Source organism: Mustela erminea, chromosome 18, assembly GCF_009829155.1.
Source record: "Mustela erminea isolate mMusErm1 chromosome 18, mMusErm1.Pri, whole genome shotgun sequence".
Classification (NCBI taxonomy): Eukaryota; Metazoa; Chordata; class Mammalia; order Carnivora; family Mustelidae; genus Mustela; species Mustela erminea.
The window spans coordinates 9664600-9685679 of NC_045631.1; the positions used below are offsets into that span (position 1 = coordinate 9664600).

General features: G+C 43.3%; 1 protein-coding gene, 1 long non-coding RNA gene and 1 other non-coding gene across 6 annotated transcripts in view; 2 read left to right on the forward strand and 1 right to left on the reverse strand.

Moving 5' to 3' along the window:
- Positions 1-21080, reverse strand: part of SPECC1 (sperm antigen with calponin homology and coiled-coil domains 1) — a 285593-nt gene that overhangs the window by 24573 nt on the left and 239940 nt on the right. The gene's annotated exons all lie outside the window — the stretch shown is intronic.
- On the forward strand, positions 5580-13825 carry LOC116577280. The gene is made up of 5 exons (XR_004280477.1): positions 5580-5664; positions 8923-9005; positions 11085-11192; positions 12282-13251; positions 13772-13825. It is a non-coding gene; the product is annotated as an uncharacterized LOC116577280 (long non-coding RNA).
- LOC116578584 lies at positions 7267-7368 on the forward strand. The gene has a single exon (XR_004280954.1). It is a non-coding gene; the product is annotated as a U6 spliceosomal RNA (small nuclear RNA).

Sequence of the window (21080 nt, forward strand, 5' to 3'; positions counted from 1 at the left end):
AGAACGCAGGCTGGAATGGGTCCCACGCTCAACCTCATGGAGGCCACAGCTGGATTCTACAGCTGTCTGACCTCATTCCCACCACTTCATCTTTTCTGAGGATCTCTAGCTTTCTCCGTTAGATTTCTGTGAATGGGTTGACTCTGTGTGCACTAAACTTAAAAGTCTAAAAAAAGTTAAAAAAGAAAAAAAAACAAACCCAAAGCTTCTGGGAAGAAGTCAGGAGACCGATGAGAAAATGTAGTCTGGTTGAGTCTAGAAAGATAGTCGGGTGGAAGCATCCTCAGTGCACCTCATCCACGGACAGGCCAAAGCTCCTGTCTTGGACAGGCCTAGAGCACCTCCCTCTCAAAGTACCCCAAAACCAACCGAACAGCTCTTCCCCAGCTAAAGATGGAAGGAAAGCCACATGGAGAAGGATAGGAGGGGCAGAGACATGTGTGGGAACCAAACCCTCAGTGCAGTGACCTACAAGTGGGGAGGACGTCAAGTGGGGAGTGAGGGGATCAAGGACCACATCAGGTAGCCCCCCACCACTATGGTAAGAAGAACGTCCATGATGTCTGGCTTTAAAAATCAGTGAGACTTAAACCTGGGAGAGGCCAAGAGCTATAGGAAACAGACTCAACGAAGAAATCAAAGAGAAAATTCAAAAACATCTGGAAACAAGTGAAAATGGAAACAAAATAGTTCAAAATTTTGGGGATGTGGTAAAAAGGGTTGTAAAAGGAAATGTATAGCAACGGGTCTATTTCAGGAAACAAGAAAAATTTCAAATAAACAATCTAACATTATGTCAAATTAGGAACTAGAAAAGGGAGAAAAAACAAAGCCCAAAGTTAATAGAAGCAAAGAAACAATAAGATTCGAGTGGAAATAACTAAAATAGAGACATAGAAAAATAGAAAAGCTCAATGAACTAAGAGCCATTTTTTTTTTAAAGATTTTATTTATTTATTTGACAAAGATCACAAGTAGGCAGAGAGGCAGACAGAGAGGAAGGGAAGCAGGCTCCCTGCTGAGCAGAGAGCCTGATGTGGGGCTCAATCCCAGGACCCTGGGATAATGACCTGAGCCGAAGGCAGAGGCTCTAAATCACTGAGCCACCCAGGTGCCCCTAAGAGCCAGTTCTTTGAGAAGAAAAACAAAATTGATAAAGTTTCAGCCAGATGCATCAAGAAAAAAGAGGACTAAAATCAGAAATGAATGAGAAATTACAACCAATGCCACAAAACACAAAGAATTATAAAAAAATACCATGAAAAATTATATGCCAACAAGTTGGACAATTAGAGGAAATGGATAAATTCCTAGAAACATACTATCTTCCAAAACTGAGTCAGAAAGAAATAGAAAATCTGAACAGACTGATTATGAGTAATGAAACTGAATCGGTAATATTAAAAAAAAAAAAGAAACTACCAATAAACAGAAGTCCAGGATAGGATGGCTTCACAGGTTAAGTTCTTCAAAATGTTTATTTTTATTTATTTTTTAAAAAGTGTTACTTATTTATTTTAGAGTGAGAGTGTGCCCACGGATTGGGGGAGGGGCAGGGGGAGAGGAAGAAAGAGACTCTTAACCAGACTTTGCTGAGCACAGAGCCAACGTGGGGCTCAATCTCACCACCTGAGCTAAAACCAAGTCGGATGCTTAACCCGCTGCACCACCCAGTTGCCCCTCTATGAAACACTTAAATAAGAATTAATACCTGTCCTTCCAAAACTACTCCAAAAACTTGAAGAGGAAGGAATGCTTCCAAATTCATTTCATGAGGCCAGTATTACCCTGATACCAAAACCAAAGACACAACAAAAAAGAAAATTATAAGCCCAAATCCCTGATAAACATAGATGCAAAAATCCTCAACAAAATATGAGCAAACCCAGAAAAAGACAAATGCCATATGATTTCACGTGTGTGTGTAATCTAAAAAGCAAAACAAGGGCGTCTGGGTGACTGAGTGGGTTAAGCGTCGGACTCTTGGTTTCAACGCAGGTTGGCTCAGGGTCATGAGATCAAGCCCTGTGTCAGGCTCCACACCCAGCACGGAGTCTGCTTGAGATTCTCTCCCTCTCTCCCTACCCCCCTCCCAATTTCTCTCTCTGTCTAAAATAAATAGATACATACATAAACAAAATCTTAAAAAAAATGAAAAGCAGAATGAATAACAACAAAAGAGAAAGAGACTCCTAAATACAGAGAATGAACTGGTAGTGGCCAGAGGACAGAGTGTGGGGAGGATGGGCAAAATAGGTGAAAGGGATTAGGAAGTACAAATTTCCAATTCTAAAATAGGTCAGTGCCACAAATGAGAAGTACAGCACAGGGAACCCAGTCAATAATATTCTAATAACATTGTATGGCGACACACGGTAACTACACCGATCGTGGTGAGTTGTTCAAACATTCTGTGTCATACCTGAAACCAACTCTATGTCAAATGCACTTCAAAAATAAGTTAAAAACATGTGACTAAACCCTATGCAGCAATACCTTAAAAGGATCATTTACCACAGTCAAGTAGGATTTACCAGTAGAAGGTTCAGTATCTGCAAATCAAGCAACATGAAACAAAACGAAGGGTAAAGATCATATGATTGTCTCAGTAAATGCAGAAAAGTATCTGACAAAACTCAATGTTCATTCAGGATAAAACCTCTCAACAAAGCAGGCTTTGAGGGACCCACCTCAACCTAATGAAGGCCGTATATGACAAACCCACAGCTAGCATCATACTAAATGGTGAGAAGCTGTATGCTTTCCCTCTAAGATCAGGCACAGGACAAGGGTGTCCATTTTTATTCAACAGAGTACTGAAAGTCCTAGCCACAGCCACCAGACAAGAGAAAGAAAGAAAGTGCATCCAGATGGGTAAGGAAGAAGTCAAACTACCTGCAGATGACATGATACTATATGTAGAAAGCCTGAAAGACTTCACCGAAAAACCCATCAGAACTGATAAATGAATTCTGTAAAGTCACAGCATACGAAATTAATATTCAGAAATCTGTTGTATTTCTGTACACTAATAATGAACTAGCAGGAAGAGAAATTAAGAAAACAATCCCACTTACACTCGCATCGAAAAGAATGAAATAACTAGGAATAAATTTAATCAAGGAAGTGAAAAAACCTGTATCCTAAAAACTATGACATCACTGAAAGTAACTGAAGATGACTCAAATAAATGGAAACGACAACCATGCTCATGAAGTGGAAAAACTGATATTGTTAAAATGTTCATACTCCCCAACACGATCTACAGATTCAAGGCAGTCCCTATCCAAATACCAACAATACTTTTCACAGAAATACAACCAATAACCATAAAATTTGTAGGGCACCACAAGAAACCCTGAACAGCCCAATAATATTGAGAAGGAAGAACAAGGTTGGAGGCATCACAATCCCAGGTTTCAAGATACTCAACAGACCTGTAGGAATCAAAACAGTATGGTACTGGCACAAAATCAGACATAGAGATCACTGGAACAGAATGAAGAGCCCAGAAATAACCCCATGCCTATATGATCAATTAGGAGATGAGAAGGGTCACAAGGAGGTGAGAATATATACAAGGAGGAAAGGACAGTATCTTCAGTAAATGGTGCTGGGAAAACTGCACAGCCACTTGCAGAACAATGAAACTGCGTCACTTGCTTGCACCATACACAACAATAAACTCAAAATGGCTTAAAGACCTAAACATGAGACTCGAAACCCTAAAACTCCTAAAAGAAAATGGGCAGTAAATTCTTCAACATTGGTCTTGGCAATATTTTCTTTGGATCTGTCTCCTTTGGCAAGGGCCACAAAAGCAAAAATAAACCAGTGAGACTACATCAAGCTCAAAAGTTTTCGCACAGCGAAGGAAATCATCAGCAAAAGGAAACGGCAACTTGCTATGTTTGCTAATGACATATAGGACAAAGGCTGAACATCCAAAGTATATAAAGAACTCCTATAACTCAAGAACAAAACAAAACAAAAACAAGCAATCCGATTTAGAAAATGGGCAGAAAGGGCACCTGGGGGCTCAGTCGGTTGAGCATCTGCCTTGGGCTCAGGTCATGATCTCAGGGTCTTGGGATCGAGCCCCGCATTGTTGGCTCCCCGCTCAGTGGAGGGGGCTCTTCCCTTTTTGGTTTGTGCTTTCTCTCTTGCCCACTCTCTCTCAAATAAATACACAAAAAAATTTAAAATAAAAAAAAATGGGCAGAGGAAATGAATAGGCATTTTCTCAAAAAGACACGAAAACATACAGATTGGCTGGCAGACGCGTGAAAAGATGCTCCGCATCACTCATCATCAGGGAAATGCGTATCAAAACCACAACAAGACTGTCACCTCACACCAGTGAGACGCCTAGTATCAAAGAGACAAGAAATAACAAGCATTGGCGAGGATGTGGAGAAAAGGGAACGCTCATGCACTGTTGGTGGGAATGTAAACTGGTGCAGCCACTAGTAAAAACAGCAGGGAGGTCCCTCAAAAAATTAAGAATAGCAATACCATATGATCCAGTAATTCCACTTCTGGGTATTTGCCAAAGAATATAAAAACAGAAATCTGAAAATAAGTATGCCCTCCCACGCTTATTGAAGCATTACTTACAATAACCAAGTTACGGAAGCGACCTGGGTAACTAAGACGGGATACATGCGTGCACGGATATTACTCGGTTGTAAAAAAGAATGAAATCTTGCTGTTTGTGACATGTAAGAGCTCAGAGGGTGTTATGCTAAGTGAGATAAGCCAGAAAGAAAAGATGTGTGCTATATAGTTTCACTTACATGTGGAATATAAAAAAACAAAGTGTATGAACAAACACGAAACCAGAAACGAACTAAGAAATATAAAGAATAAACTGGTGGCGGCCACTGGGGGAAGGGTGGAGAGATGGACAAAGGTTAAGAGGATTAAAAGCTACAGACTCCTGGGGTGCCCAGGTGGCTCAGTCAGTTAAGCATCTGCCTTCAGGTCAGGTCACCACCCCAGAGTCTGGGGATCGAGCCCCGAGTGGGGCCCTCTAGTCAGCAGGGAGCCTGCTTCTCCCTCTCCCTCTTGCTCCTCACCCCTACTCATGCTCTCTTGCTTTGTCTCAAAAAAAAATAAATAAAATCCTTTTTAAAAAAGGAGGTACAAACTTCCATTTATCAAATAAATATTTCATGGGGATGAAAAGTACAGCACAGGGAATATAGTCAACAATATTATAGTGGGTTTGGGTAGTGATAGATGGTGACAGACTTCAATGGGGAGCATTTAGTAATACACACAAACAATCTAAATGTTGACTCACTCTGTCATATGTCTGAAACTAATATTGTATGCTGAATGTAATTCAGTTTAATAGTAAAAAATAAAATGCAGTTTTTTTCACTGCTGCAGGAACTTGATGTCTTGGACACACCGTGACCTAAATATCCTCGTTCTTGGGACTCCTCTGAGACTCTTTTGAGACATTTTTACTGTCCCAGCTGTAGAAACAGACCCAGTGAGTCTGGGGGGTGGGTGGGAAGGGGGAGTAATAATGTGTAGATCAGAGAGGACAAAAGAAGTTCATTTCTCACCAAGGTTCAGCACGTGCAGGAAGTGCCCTGGAAATACCAAGCTTATTTTGAAATTTATCATGGAAAACATGATAGAGCATATGCATACGTAAGTGGGTCCGTGTGAAATTGGACGTGTGAAATTGCAACGAATGCAGCCCACATTTCCGTCCCTGCGTACGGGCTTGGGGTTCGTTCCTTGCCTTGGGTAGATGTCTACACCCATCTGGTTCTAGTATCTTTGTTCCCATCTTGGGCTATCTGGTAAATATCCAGCAGTCTGGCCACCCATGGCCACATGGACAGTGTAGTCCACAGTCGTAGACATAGGGTGACTCACACACAGACCACCTGGAACCCTTCTCTGCACAGCTTTTTCCTTTCTGATGCCCCCTTTCTGCCCTAGAAAGCTGCTATCTCAGCCGCCACTGATGGCTGCCTCCCTCAGCTCCGTGGGACTGCCACGCTCAGCTCCCACTCCAGCTCTCTACACTGTGACACAGAAACTGTTCCCAAGCCGAGGCCTGCTGACCATGGGCGTCCCATCATGAGTTTCCCTTCTCTCAGACATTAGTTGTCTAGAGATAAGCTCCAGATGGCTAAATTTAAAAGCCAAAGTTAGACATTATTAGAATCTAGATAAATAGCTTTATACTCTTGAGGGAAAGAAAGACACGTAAGGTATAAAACGCAAAGAGGATAAAAGGATGGAGAAAACAGATTACATAAAATTAAATTTCTGTATAACAAAATTAAAAATAATACATATACATATACTAAATCCAGAATATATTCTTTTTTTTTTTAAAGATTTTTTTATTTGTTTATTTGACAGAGAGACATCACAAGTAGGCAGAGAGGCAGGCAGAGAGAGAGAGAGGAGGAAGCAGGCTCCCCGCTGAGCAGAGAGCCCGATGCGGGACTCGATCCCAGGACCCTGAGATCATGACCTGAGCCGAAGGCAGCGGCCCAACCCACTGAGCCACCCAGGCGCCCTCCAGAATATATTCTTATAATAAATAAGAGATAACAAGCCACGGGAAAACTGACAGAGGAATGAATCAGTAATGCACTGAAGAGGAAACAGTCAGAAACATTTGGAAAGGTGTTAGGTCTCTCCAGAAAATAAAAATAGTAACTATTTTCATTCATCAAGTTGGCAAAAGTTAAGGTTTTTCATTCACGGAGTTAATGAAGATGTGGGAAATGCATATTCCTGTTTTTGTTTTTTGTTTTTAAAGAGGGAGAGAGAGAATGAGAAGGGGAACGGGCAGAGGGAGAGGGAGAGAGAATCTTAAGTAGGTTCCACACCCAGCATGGAGCCTGATGCTGGGCTCAATCCCACGACCCTGAGATCATGACCTGACCTGAAATCAAGAATCAGATGCTTAACTGACTGAGTCACCCAGGCACCCCAAAATGGGTATTCTTATATTGACTGATGGGAATATAAATTGGTACAGGCTTCTGGGAGGCAAGTGCAAACATATTTTTAAAAAATAAAAATATAACTTGACCAAGTAATTCCACATGTAGGTATCTATTCTAGAGAAAATTTATTCTGTTTTCTCTGCCAAAAGACACACCCACAAAAATGTTTGCTACAGCATTACTGTTCAGAATGGGGAACTAGAAATATCCTAGTTGTCTACCGATTAAGCTAAGCAAACTTGTTTTTGCTTTTCATAAACATTTTCCAAAACCGTCTATAGTACTCACTTTGGCAGCACATATATTGGAATTGGAACAACAGAGATTAGCATGATCTCTGAGCAAGGATGGCATACAAAACTGTGAAGTATTCCATATTGAAAAACAGACAAACAAAATAATCTAAGCTCAGTTTTTAAATCTTTGTCATTCCTGGGAAAACTCTGATGTTCTGGGTTTTCATGGGTCTGCTATATGCCATTTTTTCTAGATACTTGATGTTTCTCAGTAATTACTAGTAATCTCTCAGTAATTATTACTGACATTATTATAAACATCAATCTAGAGGACTGGTCCTATACCTGTCTCCATTATCACTGACTTTGAGGTAGTCTGGGAGGGACAGAGGATAAGAAATGGATAGAGTTGGGGTGCCTGGGTGGCTCAGAGGGTTAAGCCTCTGCCTTCAGCTCAGGTCATGATCTCAGGGTCCTGGGATCGAGTCCTGCATCCAGCTCTCTGCTTGGCGGGGAGCCTGCTTCCTCCTCTCTCTCTCTCTCTCTCTGCTTGCTTCTCTGCCTACTTGAGATCTCTCTCTGTCAAATAAATAAGTTAAAAAATCTAAAAAAAAAAAAAAAAAAAGAAATGGATAGAGTCAGAACCCAAAAAAGATTTCAACAGGCCAGAAACAGGAAACTAAATTAAGTGCCATGACATTTTACTTTTCTTCAGTGTCTTTTTTTGTGTTTTCCAATTTTTCTACAATGACCATGTATTACTTTTATAATTAGGAAAAATAATATGTTATTAAAAATATTAATGACATCACTTACAGACAAATTAGGCCCATGTCAATTCCAAGGCAATGAATGAGTAAGAGCCCTACTAACTGTATGTTTTTAGGATGAAGAGGTCCTGAAAAAAGATAGTTTTTGTTTTGTTTTCCCCCAAAAATGTTAAAAAAGAAGACTAAAAAGACTTGGCTGTAGAGGAGGGAGGGAAGACGCAATTAAGAAGTTGCTAGAAAGGCAGACTAGAGACTTTAAGTTTTTTCTTTTCCTTTTGCAACGGATTTAAGGCAGCTACAGATTCTCTGTAATCTTCCTGCTAAGGGGCAAAGTCTAATTCTCCTCTTCTGGAATCTGGGCTGACCTTTTTGCTTGAATGGGGACGAAGCAATATTAGTGACTCGCAGGGTGGGTCGTAAGAAGCCTCCAACTTTTACTGAGTGCTCTTGGAACACTGTCTCTGGGAGTTCTGAGGCTCCTGAGGTATGTGGAAACTCAGACCAGCCAAGTACAGAGGCCTCCTGGAGAGAGACTGACCAACCCCCAACTGTCCCAGCCTCTAGCCACTGGAGGCCCCAGACATGGAGGAATACAAGAGTTGACCTGTGGGTCAACTGTAGGCCTAAACTGTAGACATGTGAACAAAATGAACACTGTTGCACTGTAACCCACTAAGTTTTGGGGGTAGTTATATAGCCATAGAGAACTCAGAACATCTGACTTTACGTACTTCTTTCACAACTGTTGCAAACGGGAGAATGGACAGCAGCTTTTTGTTCCTCAAGCAAATCACTTTGGGGTTCCTTGGAACTCCTTGCCTCTTCTGACCCTATGCACCTTCCTGCTTTAATCTCTTGTTTCTTGACTTAATTTTAGATGGCCAATCATCTCCCAAATCAAGTCTGACAGCTTCTGTTCTCCTCTTACAGATTTAAAAAATGTGGCCCTACTCAATCTGGTCAACTAAATGTCTTCAGTCCTCTTAAACACGGGCCATGGGAACCGCATCCAGGTCTGTTTCCACCATTTGCCATATCTGTTCTGGAATACCTATGATGGGTGAAGACGGGTTACGAAGTAGGGCCTGATGTACTGCAGCTTCACCTTATGCTTCCAGTCAGGTTGGGCCAATGTGCCTTCATTATGACTTTCTGGAAACTTCGTTGGCCGTTTTTACTTATTCTTCTGGGTATATTTTTAATTATTTTACATTCAAGACTAAAGAAATCCTGCGGGATTTTAGTTGGAATCCAATTATATTTAGAGGAATAATTTACTTGTTTTTTTTTTTTAAGATTTTATTTATTTATTTGACAGAGAGAGAGAGAGAGAGAGAGATCACAAGTAGGGAGAGAGGCAGGCAGAGAGGGAGGGGAAAACAGGCTCCCTGCCGAGCAGAGAGCCCAATGCAGGGCTCCATCCCAGGACCCTGAGATCATGACCCGAGCCGAAGGCAGTGGCTTAACCCACTGAGCCACCCAGGTGCCCATAGAGGAATACTTTACTTTTTAAATGATTTCTTCCTACTCTTTATCCTCCCTATTGAAGGAGTTGAGGGTTTGAGACCTGGACCAGAGGAGATCAAAGGAGCAAGTCTGCTAAGGACTACAGTTTGCTTTGTGTGGCGAGGGCCAAATGAGTAAGTTACAAGGAACAACCCCTGCAGGAAACTTCTCAGCTGAGGAGAGTTTTCTAATGACAAAAGGGCTGCTGTGTCTTCAGCTGTGTAGGCAGATCTAGTACAACCTCTCTCCAAAGACAGAATCGAAAGGATGTTGACATCAGGAGGGTGGCCGGAACTACATCTTTCTTGCTTCCTCCTTTTTCCCCTTAAGCAAACACTGCAGAGTCCCCACCTGGGATGTTTCCTTCTTGAAGTTCTCTGGCCTTTGGCATGGTGACACTTGGTCTAGTTTCACTGCAAATGCCCGGCTGGCTGACACTTCCTGAGCCATGTAGCCGGGTTTACACCCGGCCTGTCCAGCAGCCAACACGGGCTGAGGAAGACAAAATGCAGGAGCTTGGCACGGGAACTTGGGTTCTTCCACAATTTCTGTGAGCATATCTCTCTACCCCTCAACTTGGTTCCCACATGATTCTCTGCCATGTTCTATCCCCAGGTCCAGACTGTATTCCACCTCTCTGGAGAAGCACTTTTCTGGAATCTTCCTTCCCTCTTTTCCTCTCTTGCCTTTCTGTTGAGTACCTCACTGTCATTCATTTCACTCATCTTTTTGGCTTACGTTTTCTTAAAAAGGTGATGGTTATTTGCAGCTCTGCTAGTTCCCTTCATCCCAGAATTGCCCACTTTTCAGGCTCAGTGAGTGATCTGTTAGCACCCCTGAAGCCCATCCTTCTCCTGGCTGAGAGCTTATTAAAAGGCACCAGTCACCAAGGAAATGTTTAAAAAGACTTTCTTATGGGGGCGTCTGGGTGGCTCAGTGGGTTGGGCCTCTGTCTTTGGCTCAGGTCATGATCCTGGGGTCCTGGGATCGAGCCCTGCATTGGGCTCTCTGCTCAGCGGGGAGGCTGCTTCCCTTCCTCTCTCTCTGCCTGCCTCTCCGCCTACTTGTGATCTCTGTCAAATAAATAAATAAAATCTTAAAAAAAAAAAAAGACTTTCTTATGAACCATGTGCATTAATGGGTCACTTCTAGACTGGGAAAAGAGCCCAAACCGCGGTTCTTAAGTCTGTAATGATAGCCAGCAAATGTTCATGGAGACCTGCTATGTGTAAGGTGCTGAGGGACAGACACACGTAATAGAGTCTGGTCCCTTATCCGGAATGGTTGACCAGACAGTGGCAAGGCAAGAGGTGAGTCTGGGACCTGGAGGAGGCCTGATGTGGTCTGGACTGTAGAAAATAAACACATCACACTCATGATTCCCAGGGAGTTCTGGGAATACTGGACACAAAAGTTTATTTTCTTTTCTTGAGCTGGTTATCGGACTGAGTGTGTCTTGGCCAACCAAAATGTAAATGGCTCCAGAGAACAAATCCAAATTTTGATGAACTTGGATCTTCCTCTGTTACTCAAGCAGCTATGTGACTACGACTTCAGGCAAATGACTCGACTTTTCCGGCTTCTAGATTCCTCATCTTTCCAAAGAACCGGCCAGATTGTATCAGTTGTTTTGAAATGATCGGTTGCGGGACCCGCTCTTCCAGCTAAAGTTTTCTGCAGAAGGTCTGGCGAAGGTAGAGTTTGGAAACGATTAAACGATTAAACGATATCTAACCAGCTTCTTTTGCATCTTTCCATGTCTGTCCTGTCCTGCACTGTCTGACACAACAGCCCCTAGCCACATATGGCCAAGTTAGAACTGAATGAAGTCTAGAATTCAGTTTCTCAGTCATACTGGCCACCTTTTGCTAGTGGCTACTGTACTGGACAGTGCAGATCTAGAACATTCTCACCATTGCAGAAAGTTCCATTGGACAGCCCTGCACAGCACTTATACAAACATGCATATATATCTCTCCTCTTTTTATGCAAATGGTGGCATGTTCTGCACACTTCTGCACCCTGCTTTTTTCCCACTTCCCGAGATCTATAGCAATAGGTCCTTCTGCTACATGTGGAGAAACAGTGATCATGTAGAGACCAAGAGATTGGCTTCTGAAGCCAGAAGCCCCATGACTTACTAGTTGATGACTGTGAGCAATTACTTAACTTCTTTGTGTCTTAGTTTTTGGAACCTTTTTTAAAAAAAGGTTATTTATTTACTTGGGGGAGAGAGAGAGAGTGAAAGAGAGAAAGTGAGCACAAGTGGGAGGAGGGAAGAGCAGAGGGAGAGGGAAAGGCAGGCTCTTCAAGCAGCAGGGAGCCCAATGTGGGGCTCAATCCCAGGATCTTGAGATCATGACCTGAGCCAAGGGCAGACGCCTAATCGACTGAGCCCCCACCCAGGTTCTCCTCCAGATCCTTAAAATGGATGTAGAATAGATACTTCATAGGTTTGTAGTCAAGATTAGTTTCAAAAATAACAAGAAGAGCCCTTATAAAACTGTCTGCTGTGGGGTGCCTGGGTGGCTCAGTCGGTTAAGTGTCTGCCTTCGGCTCAGGTCATGATCCCAGGGTCCTGGGATCGAGCCCCACATCAGGCTCTCAGCTCAGCAGGAAGCCTGCTTCTCCCTCTCCCACTCCCCCTGCCTGTGTCCCCTCTCTCACTGTGTCTCTCTCTGTCAAATAAATTAAATCCTGAAAAAAAAGTCTGCTGTATGATAGCTCTTCCATAAGGAACTCACTTTTCACCACCATTAACCCTCCATTCTCTTCCCCAGCAGCTATGTATGGGTCTGGCACATGGATGGATATGACGGTCTCTTTAAGTTGTGTCCAGTCTTCTGTTATTATACTGCACACTTGGGATAAATTATGATGGGTTCCGCCAAGTTGCCCTCAGAGAAGTTTTTCGATCTTATACTCCTCCCAACTTGCCCCATGTGAGGGACCAGCTCCCCCCACGTTCATAAGAGCATCTGCAGAGTTTCACAGAGCAAAACGATTCTGTCCACACCCTGGGGCTCCGGCACTCCAAACAGACTATTTTTAGTAAGGAAAGACTTTTTTTTTTTTTTTTTAAGGGGAAACGGCACTTCTGTATTTTTGGATGTGCTTCCTAAGAAAATAAGACGTAATAACAAAGCAATCTGTTCTGAGGAATTTTGTTCCCTGACCAAGTTTAATTTATATGAGACAATCTTCAACCCGATCTTAACCTCTCACTCCCGGAAAGACCGAATTCAGTCTCTAAAATCATCGGCTTCTATGGCTAGACTATTACTTTTTCCCAGATGAACATTTCATGCATAAGAGAACGGAAAAAAATACTCAGTGCTGATTTCACTTGGGACTGTTATTATCTAAATAGACTTGCATGCTGTCCTGGGAGATCGAGTGGGAACAGCAGCGAACATCAAGGCCTCGTCTCTCTTAATGATGGCAAGATAATGGCTTTCGGTGTTGGGTGGTGCCAGCTACAATGCCAGCTGCTGGCATATTTATTTAGGGAGGGCTTCCGGCAGGACAAAGGATCCACAGGGAGGAGAAAGAACAAAGACACTTTAAATCCACCTCAGTCCGCAGCAGGAGGAAACACTCTTCCATTTTATTTTGAAAATTATGCTTTTACTTCCTGAAGCCAGCAGGACATCTAGTGTCTCTATACATAAAAAAATTGTGTGCCAGCAATGTTGGAATGCAGGTGTTTTCCTTCAAATGATCCCCTACAACCAGAAGACTCAGCTAACTCAGGTTAGGAGCCCTTAACTGCAACCCTAATGCTGTCTCTAAAAGTACCGCCCCCCCTCATTTTCTCCTGTATTTTGTACAAATTCAGCAGGCTGGGGCACCCAGGTCGCTCAGTTGGTTAAGCTTAGTCTGACTTCTGCTTGGGTCATGATCTCAGGGTTCTGGGATGGGACATCCAAGGTGGGCTCCCTGCTCACTGGGGAGTCTGCTTCTCCCTCTGCTCCCACCCCCACCCCCGACTTGGCAGGCGTGCACACACATGCACACACACACACACACACACACACTCTCTCTCTCTCTCAAAACAGGTAGGACGGAGATCCCTCAGCCTGCAGGGTTGCCGAGCTGAGCCCTCCTCTTGGGATTTTGGGCTACTGTGTACACCTCACAGCCAGGCCTCTGAGCAGTGTCTTAGGGGGGTCTCTACTCTCCCTCCCAAACCCACGCCCAGCCCCCACTCCAACCCTTCCCCAATCTGTTACCCTCAATCTCCAGTTTCAACACAGACCTTTCTGACTTACAGAGCTCGAGAGCCCAAATTGGTGACCACAACACTTTCCTCTTCCTTAGTGACAAGGAGGACTGACCGAGTCTCCAGTTTCTAGTAGGTGGCGGTGATATGGGGGATGGGGTGTGGGAGAAAAGGGAGGAGAAATCGAACAGCTAAATAGTCCCATTAGAAAAGGCTGACCTCCCGCACTGGCGACAGATACCGGTCTAATTCAGTCAGCTACGGAGCTGTTACAGGTTTTGAAGATACGGTGGCAAGCCAAAACCCACCCCCACCCCCCCAGTCCCGAGCCATTGCTGCAGTGTCCCTGGTGCGAGTTCACCCACAAGGAAGAAGGATGGATGCCAAAAGCAGAATGGGAGACACACAGATGAACCTGAGGACATTACATAAGGAGACATAAACCTGACAAGAAGGCTGGATGATTCCACTCACACGAGGTACCTCTAGGAGGAAAATGCATGGGGACAGAAGTAGAACCGAGCTTACCAGGGGCTGGGGGGTAGGGAATTAGTGCTTCATTGTACAGGGATTCTGTTGGGAAAAGACAAAACAGTTCTGAGGATGGACCCTGGTAACAGCTACACGCCAATGTGGACTTGAGGCCACGGAGCTGTACAATTACCAATGGTTAAAATGGTCAATTTCACAGTCTACTTTACTCCAATAAAAAGCAAAAGATACCAAGGCAGACAGGAATGACAAGAGAGCCGAAGGGACAGATCCCTGCCCATCTTCCCACAACATGGATGAAAGCAGTTAAGTGGATTTCATTTGACGATGGGTGTGCCCCCCCACCCCCGTAATTCAGAGTACTTTCAAGAATATCCTGTTCTGCTTAGCAAATTGCTAGGTGACTTCCCCAATCTGAGTGAAAAGTTTCCAGTGATTTCTTTAAACCAGTTTGGTAGTTCTGCTTGGCTGTGCTATTGTCACTGTTTTGTCCTGGGAACCCCCGTGCTCTGGGGGCTCCGCCCCCATCCTGCAGATGCAGTCCAGCCCCAGCTGGTGGTTGCGTGACAGGAAATCTGATGCAGTCAGGTGGGGCCACATCTGACCCTTCTGTCCCCACCTTGGCTTTCTTATCACCAGAACCATCCCAGGTTGTCTGGCCCACCCTGACCCAGGTCTTCCTGGGTCCCTCTGACTCTGGGCGCGAGGCTGGCTTTGGATGGCTCACAGGGTGAGTCACTTGTCTGCCTGGCCCCTTGCTCGGATTCCACCTCTGATGTTGGGACCCTGGCGGGGCTCACTGACCTCGTTATTTCAACTGGCTTTTCTAGCCCTGCCTCAGAAAACTTTGATTTTGATGGGAAAAGGTCAACTTAGTCAACTCAAAAAAACTTTTTAAAGGTTTTTTTTACTTATTTGACACAAAGATAGCACAAGTAGGCAGAGTGGCAGGCAGAGGGAGAGGAGAACCAGGCTCTCCACTGAGCAGGGATGCGGGGCTCGATCCCAGGACCCTGAGCTCAGGACCTGAGCTGAAGGCAATCACTTACCTAATTGAGCTACCCAGGCATCCCTATTCTACTCAAAATTGATTAGCTCTGATTTTAGCTTTAGTTTTCACATGATTATCAGACTATGCTACTCAGATTCTCAGGCCTATTCCACCTTTTCAACTTATAGGCCTTAACGACATTCATGGTTAGGTGACTGCAAATCAGGAAAGGGAAAACTAGTAAGAAAAGTATACTGAAAATGTAAGAGGATAAGAATAAGAGTAAATGCATGCAAAAAAGCCACAAGAAACCATGAATGGGCTCTCTATTAGAATTTCAGATTATAGATAAAGCTAAACTGTAAGAAATATACTTAAGGCATATGAACAAAAAAATCAAGAATAAAGGAATTATAAAAATATATCACACAAATAAAAGCTAGGCAGAAATGGGAAGAGTATGTTAGCATCATAAAATGAAATCTTTCAGGTCTGAAGGCTCAATTGAAAGAAAAGGTAAGCTTATTAAAAGACACAAGAGCTATGAACCCTTAAGTTTGGTATCCAGAATATCTAAGGAAAAACTCTTAGAAACCAAAGATTTTGACAGAAACTATAATCAGAGTAAGAGACTTCAACACACCTCACTCAGAATTCCACAGATCCACCGGCCACATGGTGAAGGTCACGCTCCAGCGCCCACAGAAGGCAGCTCGGGGCCATTCACAAGATTCCCTTAAGAACTAGTTGTGGGGGGGGGGCACTTTAAATATATGTGCTAAAAGCTCCTTGCTGAGGACCTTGATCAAAGGAAAAGAGCCTTCAGTCCCAAGGAAAATGTAAGACTCCACTTCCGGGGAACAGGAGATTGTAACTTCCAAATGAGAGGTTTCCTGATGCAATTTCAAAACACTGTGGGTTCTCATTTGTCAGAAGGAGTGTCAGAGTCTTGTACAGCTCTGTCCTATATCCCAGAGTATAGTATGTTCCTTCCGGCCAAAAATTGTCACCAACCTCTACTGGAGAAGGCAGAAAAATACCTATTGCATTTTTTTTTTTTAAAGATTTTTATTTATTTGTTAGAGAGAGAGAGAGAGATACAGAGCGCAAGCACAGGCAGACAGAGTGGCAGGCTGGAGGCAGAGGGAGAAGCAGGCTCCCTGCTGAGCAAGGAGCCCGATGTGGGACTCGATCCCAGGACGCTGGGATCATGACCTGAGCCGAAGGCAGCTGCTTAACCAACTGAGCCACCCAGGCGTCCCCTTATTGCATTTTTTGATCGTGTATAAATGATACAGGGTTTCAGTGCTTGCTGATATCTTAACAAAAAACCAGGTCTTATTAACAAAAATCATTTATCCCTAAGCCAGGTTACAGGAAGCCAAATGTCCCGTTGTTACCAACAGAGTATCAAAAATATGCTTTAGAGGCGCCTGGGTGGCTCAGTGGGTTAAGCCTCTGCCTTTGGCTCAGGTCATGATCTCAGGGTCCTGGGATCCAGCCCCACATCGGGCTCTCTGCTCAGCGGGAAGCCTGCTTCCCTTCCTCTCTCTCTCTGCCTGCCTCTCTACCTACTTGTGATCCCTGTGTCTGTGTCAAATAAATAAAAATCTTTAAAAGAGGGACGCCTGGGTGGCTCAGTTAGTTAAGCAGCTGCCTTCGGCTCAGGTCATGATCCCAGCGTCCTGGGATTGAGTCCCACATCCGGCTTCTTGCTCCGCAGGGAGCCTGCTTCTCTCTCTTCCACTCTGCCTGCCTGTGCGCTCGTGCTCTCTCTCTCTCTGTCTCTGACAAATAAATAAATGAAATCTTTAAAAAAAAAATCTTTAAAAGAACTCCCTTCAATTGGGTGCTCTATGCAACTGATGAATCACTAAATTCTAGCCCAGAAACTAATATTACAATATATGTTAACTAAATTTTAAAAAACCATAAAAACAACAACAAAAATAAATTTAAAAAATATGCTTCAGGGGAGCCTACGTGGCTCAGTCGGTTAAGTGGCTGCCTTCGGCTCAGGTCATGAGTCCTGGCACCCAGGGTCCTGGGACCCAATCCCGTGTCAGGCTCCCTAGTCAGTGGGGAGCCTGCTTTTCCCTCTGCCTGCTCCTCCTCTTCCCCTTGATCCCTCCTCCCTCCCCCTGCTGGTGCTCGAGCTCTTGCTCTCTCTCTGCCAAATAAATAAAACCTGAAAAAAAAATATGCTTCATATTAAAGAATGACCAGAATTAAAAGTAGCGATTTTCCCCCAGGAATAGTATACCATGTTACACCATAAGTTAAGATTTTGCCTCCAGGAATGTAAGAATGTTTCTCTCATGAGGAAATATGCTCCATAATGTAATACACATTTATGTTAATTATATAAATGGGTTGAAAGAGAAAACAGCTTATGTCTTGCGCAACAAATGCCAAAAAGAATTTTAATACAATTTTTACCTATTTCTGGATTAAAGAAAAAAATCTCAGTGAACGCAGAACAGAACTAAGCTTCCTTCAACTGAGATAGTATTTACTAGGGAACAATACAAAGATATATTTAAAGGTGTGATACTACTGTGAAAGGAAAACAGGACAAGAATTTCCAACATCAACAGTAGTATTCAACATTTCCTGGACTTTCATGAATTCAATAAAAAATAAAGTACAAGAAGTATACATATTGGAAATAAGAGAAAAAAATTAAGAATTATTTGCAACAAAGGCACCTGGGTGGCTCATTAAGCATCTGCCCTCCGCTCAGATCATGATCCCTAGGTCCTGGGATTGAACCCCACATTGGGGATCCCGACTGGCTCAGCAGAGTGTCTGCTTCTCCCTCTCCCTCTGCCTCTCCCCCTGCTTGTGTGATCTCTGTCTCCCTCACTCTCAAATGAATAAATAAAATCTTTAAAAAAAAGGAATTATTTGCAACAGTTTGCTTCAACAACTCTAGAAAATCAACAAACAGAATCAAATAACAAAAAGCGTCAAGATGGAAAAATTGTCATCCGTCACAATGACAGCTAATAGGAACCCCTCCTTTCGTAGGGCATACTGCACGGAACTGTCTTCTTTTTCTGCACATGAGCTGTGTGAGATGACGAACCAGACCATGAGTCAGTGGAAGACTAGAATGTCACACATCTCCTGAATTCCTGTTTACACCAGGGTCTACCAAATACTTGAACAGAGTGCTAAGTCAATGATAAAGAAATGGCCATCCACTCAGAAAAAAAGTTACAGTTCTACATAGCAAAATAAACACAAACTGCAAAAAAGAAAGATTTAAATATTTTAACAAGGATGATCTGGAACCTGTGTGATGGGTATAAACTAGTATTTTTTTTTTTTTTTTAATGTATGAAGAGCTCTGAGACTTCAAGGTGAAAAAAGCGGATTGAACACATGGGCTTATTTTCTTTCCCTCTTGAAGCCCCAAGAAGACCACAAAAACCAGAGCTTGCTTGTTCCCCCAAAAGGTATTAAGAAAAGCAAAAAAGGAAAGAGGAAAGGAAACAAAATTCTGGCACCTGAAAAGCAGACAGACAGAAGTAACTAACATAACAGAGCTAACAAAATGAAATCCCAAGCCAGCAGTGGAGATGGAGAAGAGCAAATATCCAACCTGATTTTAGTGCAAAATTTCCCAAAGGCTCAGGAAATGGGACGGCATGGGGCGCGCTTCAGGAGGTGAGAAGGGAGGTGGTTAAAAACAGGATTGGCTTGGAAGTACGTCTACAAGGCCATTCAAGTCAAGTGAAGCCGAGGGAGTAAAACAGGGTCTCTCGACAGGGTGGATAGTGGGCATGATTCTTACTTCTAGATTTAAAAACAAATTCTCAGTAAACTCAAAGCAAAGGCAAGCTTCCGTTAGTTAAGAGCATTTATCAGCAAATGACTGTGAAAATTAGTAAAGGGCATCCTTACTAAAGTGGAGCAGGAGAGATGGAGGGAAAGGCTGGAAGGCGGAGCCTACCACCCAATGTCAATTGCAGGAGAAATTGTCAATTGCAGAGGTCAGAAGAACCTTCAACAGGAAAGAATTGTCCATTACAGGATGGACACAGCATCTCCTGCAAGAAACCGACTACCCCTTCAACTCAGTCAGTGACAGAGAAGCTGTGGTCACCCTGAACTTTTGCTTTTTCTCCAATGGACTTTTGTTCAAAACAACTCCTCCCAACTTCCCCTTCTCCATAAAATAACGTTTCTCTCTTGATTTTTTTGGACTTCTCAATGGATTTGCTATAGTTTTCTTGTCCCAAATTGCAATTCTATGTTTTCCTGAATAAACCCACTTTCTGCTGGTAAAATGACTATCTTACTTTTAAGGTTAACACAATATAAAAATGACATTTCATGGCGAGGCATGAGGGATTGCCCTGAAAACAGGGGAATCAAGGGGACTTTGCAGGGTGCCCAGGCGGTTGACTGACCCTCCAATTCCCCGTGCTCCTCTCTGGTCCACTCCCCCAAACACTGTCAGGCTGGTGCCTTCAGCCAGAAGATAGGGAGGTCCTTCTCCGGGGAATCTGACCAGCCCAACAGGACAGACCTGAAGACACAGATACCAGGCGTCCATCAAGGACATGACAGAGGCACAGCACCCTACAGTGATGACCACAGTTGCAAGCCTCACCCATGAGCTTGGAGCCACTGGTCAGCTTTGGAGAGTCCCACACTTACATGAGAGCAACAGTTAAGGACCACTGCTTTTTTGATTAAATATCTAGCACACAGACAGAGATCAAGCAATACCCACAAAACAAACAAACCTAGAGGAAAGGACTTAGGCAGGGAAAAGATTTGGGGATAAAAGTGACATATGGTTCCGGGCAAGAGTAACAGAAGATATCCCATCTGTGAAACAAAACCAGAAATGCTATAAAAAATTCAGGGTCCGAGGGGCGCCGGGGGGGGGTGGCTCAGTCTTTGTGATTGCCTTCTGCTCGGGTGATGGTCCCAGGGTTCTGGGATCAAGCCCCGAGTTGGGCCCCCTGCCACCAGTGGGAAGTCTGTTTCTCTCTCTCCCAATGCCTCTCTCCCTTCTTATGGTCTCTCTCTCTCTCTCTCTCTCCCAGATGAATAAATAAAATCTTAAAAAAAAAAATTCAGGGTCCAAAAGAGAACTCCTCAAATGGACAAACAGGATGGTGGACAGATACAATGGAGTATTATTCAGTCTTAGAAAGGAAAGAGATTCCTGACGCATGCTACCTAGCCCTGGATGAACCTTGAGAACATTCTTCTTGGTGAAATAAGACAGTCACAAAAGGACAAATACTGCACAGTTCCATTAACGTGAGGTTCCTAGAGCCATCAAAACCACAGAGATAGAAGGTTGGCTGCTGGTGCTGGGGGAGAAAGCATAAGGAGTTACTGTTTAATGTGTACAGTTTCAGTATGGGAAGACTTGAGATTGACCGCATAACAGTGCAACTATACCTAATATTGAACTTTTGGACACTTAAAATTGGTTAAGATGGTAAATTTTAATTTATGCATGTCTTACCACAGTTAAAGATTTTAAAAGATGAATGAGGTGAAAAACTAGGATAGCAGAAATGAAACATTTAACAGATATTAGAACATTAAGTTAAGGAAGTCTCTGAGTAAACTGTGAAACAAAAAGATGGAAGAAAGGTGAAAAGATGTGATAATTAGGAGACCAGACTGGGAGGAATACCAGAAAAAGAAAACAGAAAGGAAGAAATTAGAAATCAGCAAAAAATAATTCAAGAATATAAGAACATGAGTTATCTTACTGAAAGAGTACAAGAAGTACCCAGCATTATAGAAAAAAAGAAAGATCCACATCAAGGCATATCACCCTAAAATGTTCGAAAGCTGATGTCAACTGGAAGCTCCTACAAGATACTGGAGAGGAAAAAAAAA